Source organism: Humulus lupulus, chromosome 3, assembly GCF_963169125.1.
Source record: "Humulus lupulus chromosome 3, drHumLupu1.1, whole genome shotgun sequence".
Classification (NCBI taxonomy): Eukaryota; Viridiplantae; Streptophyta; class Magnoliopsida; order Rosales; family Cannabaceae; genus Humulus; species Humulus lupulus.
Window position 1 is genome coordinate 61,906,832 of NC_084795.1, and position 4,083 is coordinate 61,910,914.

The following is a 4,083-nucleotide window of genomic DNA, read 5'->3' on the forward strand; positions in this document are numbered from 1 at the left end:
AGGGGGGTCATCCCGTGACCTCTTACTCATCATGTCACTTCTGTGACATTCATGATTAATTCCTAAAACCTGACAAATGAAGTGTGGTCTAATCAGTAGGTAAGGGGGATAATAGGCCGCACGGTTCAACCCAGTCGTGGGTGCCTGAACACGCATGTTTATGCTGCGTGTCCGAGAATTCAGGGATATATCAGACACGTGATGTCTGATATATGCACGTTTACATTGCATGGCCGACTTTATAAAGGGTCACGACTTCCAACTCAAGCTCGGCCTCGAGTTGGGTGCCTTCTTAACTCACGATCTTCATACCTCTGACTCAGATCCTTAGTGATCTTAATAAACCTTTGGTCACCTCGAGTTAAAGAGGTAGGACTTGATAACAGCAGCTCCGGGCATGCGGCCTCCACGTGGCTGATATAATTATGCCATATCTCAGCTCGCTAATAGCCCGTGGAAAATTAGGGCGTACAGAATAATTACTATTTTACTTTCTAATTTACTTCTTATTCCTTAAGTACCATTAATTCACTAGTGAATAATTAATCTATAATCTAATTATAGATTTGAGCTCAAAATCATTCAGTTCCAGAATTAACCCTTAAGGGAACTAATATACGATCCGTTAGGAAAGATTAGATTTCGTATTGTTGATACATGTTCCCAGCCATCCATGATATTAAATCTCCAAAACAAAAGTCATTAGCCTCATTCTATGAAGAGACCTTAACGAATGAATCAAAAAATTTAATAAACATGAACAGGAGTTCATGAACACTCAGGATTTAGGTTGATCTATAAATGATCATCAATTATAATATGAATTACAAGTCTTTTATAATTAAATGGTTTTTGGATAAAGACTTTTATTCACATCAGTCCATGTCATATATAATCATATTATATAAAGCACCTTTACCGAGATGTCTTACCACATCAATAATCCGTATCTAGATTATTTGTATCAACATGATACTCATCAAACCGTACTTACAACCCCAATTAAAGAATTCCATAACTTCAATTTGTTGTTGTTGACTATTTTTATTCATTCATGTGATCTTAATTCTCTCGTACTAATACAAGACCACATCCTCAATAATGAATATGGAATTTTTCTGATATTTACAAAATTATTCAAACAATAATTTAATAATCTAAATATAACAATAATAGATCATTGTATTTATTTATTTTGTTTACCTTCAAAGTAGAAAAATATATGTAAATCTTATTTACCTTTTTTCGTTTGATATAAACGATGACACTCAGCAAAGACTTCGTCTGTCATTGCTCGCCACATCTCATGTGCTGAGTTATAGTGTATATATTTTTCCTTTGTTTCGTCAGACATGGTTGAAAGCATGCAATAACGTGCCAAACGATTGGATTTCATCCAATTTGCATATTTTTCTTCTGCTTCATAGCTAGTAGCCAAAGGTGGTTCTGTTGGAGGTTTTTCACAAACGGTTGACATCATCTTTTTATAAGAAAAAATGGTCAACGTGCCTCGAAACTAGTGTTGCATATTTTCAGGTTCAAAAACCAAGGATTTGAGAAAAGCATCGGTGTGTAATTCACTAATAGACATTTTTGCTGGGAATAAATAAATAAATACAAATATTATTATATTTAGAAAAATAAATATCAAAGTTTCAGAAATTAAACGTGATGCATGAGCACAATTAAAACACATAAAATAAAGTTTAATTTCCACGATAAAACTTTCTAACAATTAAAGTGCCGCCTTAGGGCTGGTCAAATTAATCTTAGAGAATTTATAAGACATTCTTATCTTTATTGTTTAAAACTCAAAATAACTCATTATTTTCTCTTTTAAACATTGAAGTACCGCTTAGTTTGGTCAAGTTATGATTATCCACTGCAAAAGCTTAATCATAACTTTGTGAGTGTAACCCTGTAAAGAACGCCCTAGACTAATACTTACAAAATATTCGCATAACATAGCTTATAAAAGAATACCATCCATTATTAAAGTCTCAGGGGGACTTATTTAAAATCATGCAAGTTGGCGCCATAAGTTTAAAATAAAACATAGGTTTTTATGCAAAGTTCAAAGAAAACCAATTAAGTTAAATAACAGAGTCCCACTGATAATTTAGGAAAAAGTCCCTTAAAACAAAACATAATTTAAATGGCGTTCTACGTTGATCGTTTTATCGTCCATAGGATTGCCCCACGCCATACACCCCATGATGAAGAACTCCTCACGTCACCACGCGTGCCATAGAGAAATCCTATTTGCTACTTGGAAGGAAAGTAAGGGGGTGAGCTAAAAGCCCAGTAAGGAAGTACAAGCAAATAAGCAAGTAAGAAAAACAACAAACAGCCAAACACTAACGTTCACCTAACACATCATGGTATAGCATAACATAATCGTAACATTTCATCATATCATAACATAAATATGACATATCATCATATCATAGCATAAATGTAACATTTCATCATATCATAACATAAGTGTAACATTTCATCATATCATAACATAAATGTGACATATCAACATATCATAGCATAAATGTAACATTTCATCATATCATAACATAAATGTAACATTTCATCATATCATAACATAAATGTGACATATCAACATATCATAACATAAATGTGACATATCATCATATCATAACATAAATGTGACATATCATCAGATCATAACATAAATGTGACATATCATCATATCACAAACATACAGCATACATGATGAGCATGGAACGCTAGTTGTCCATGTCACCCTATGAGGTAAACAGGAGATCACTGGTCCTTGAATAACCTCGGCGCGTCCGCCCTAGGAGTCACGTCTCAATGTCCTTAGTAACTCGTTCGATGTATCTGACATCGAAATCTGTTTGATGTATCTAACATCACATTCTGTTTGATGTATCTAACATCCATACACATATCACATTCGACAGATCATCACATTAAGGCATTCATAATTTCATAACAGTTCATTCATATAACAGTCTTACCATTCATAGCATAAAATCATAAAATCTATCTAACTTCCTTACCTCAGGTCCAAGCTAAGAATTTCACAATCTTTTCAACGAGCCTATATCATAATCAAAATAACGTTTCTTAGGTTCATAAAATTACTATTTTGCCCTTCCATACAACTCATGTGTGCATGGGCCATGCACTCATGAATACAGTTACACTAAAACATGCAATTATCGCCAAAAGAAATAATGCCCGTTCTACCCATTTTACTAACATGATTGCTTTATAAAAATTACATAGTTGAATAATAATCATGATTTTGGATGTAAAAGTTGATTTGCATGTAACATGCATACGTGGGAACATTGCGTAATAAATACGTTTTCAAAAACGATAACTCTACATTTCTTGCTTCTATTGTTTGAAAATCAATGGCCATATTACATGCTTTATTTTTCTTAAAATTTCTAAGTTGATTAAATTTCTCAAAAACTTTATTTTATTTTATAAATTTATTTTATTTTAGCTCAAAATAAAATATGTGACATTTTCATTAAATAAATATTAATTTACCAAGAATTAACCAACAAGCTTGGATTTAATTAAAATACCTATTTTAACATGTTTCTTTAGAAAAATATATTTTATTATTGTGTTACAAAAATGATGTGAAAAATATATTTTAAGTGTGGAAAAATACATTTTGATTTAATTTATTTAAGACTTAGTTTTTAAGTAGTAAAAACCCATATGTGACAATTTAATAACAATTGTTAACCTTTTTAAAACAAACTTTCAGCCACTATTTATTTTATTCAAAAATCACAAATAAATAGAGTCTAAATATTTTTCTCAATCAAAATAAAGAAAAATCATTATTTATCAAAATATGCATTCATACCATTAAAATATCATTTTTCAATATTACCATAACTTAGGAAAAATAATTTATTCCAAAAATTAATCAAATTCATTTTTAGTGAAACTTACTTCATATTTTATTACAAAATTCCAGCAACCATTTTTTTTATCATTAAAATCACCATATTCAATTTTATAAACTCATTTTTTTTCTCAAAATTCAATAAAAATTCTGTAGGATATTAATTGAGTAAA

The 4,083-nt window shown here is 30.9% G+C and overlaps 1 long non-coding RNA gene across 1 annotated transcript; it reads right to left on the reverse strand.

Moving 5' to 3' along the window:
* Positions 1-2,042: 2,042 nt before the first annotated feature.
* On the reverse strand, positions 2,043-3,188 carry LOC133821159 (uncharacterized). The gene is made up of 2 exons (XR_009887347.1): positions 3,039-3,188; positions 2,043-2,265 (listed from the first exon to the last, which is right to left on the reverse strand). It is a non-coding gene; the product is annotated as an uncharacterized LOC133821159 (long non-coding RNA).
* Positions 3,189-4,083: the final 895 nt, after the last annotated feature.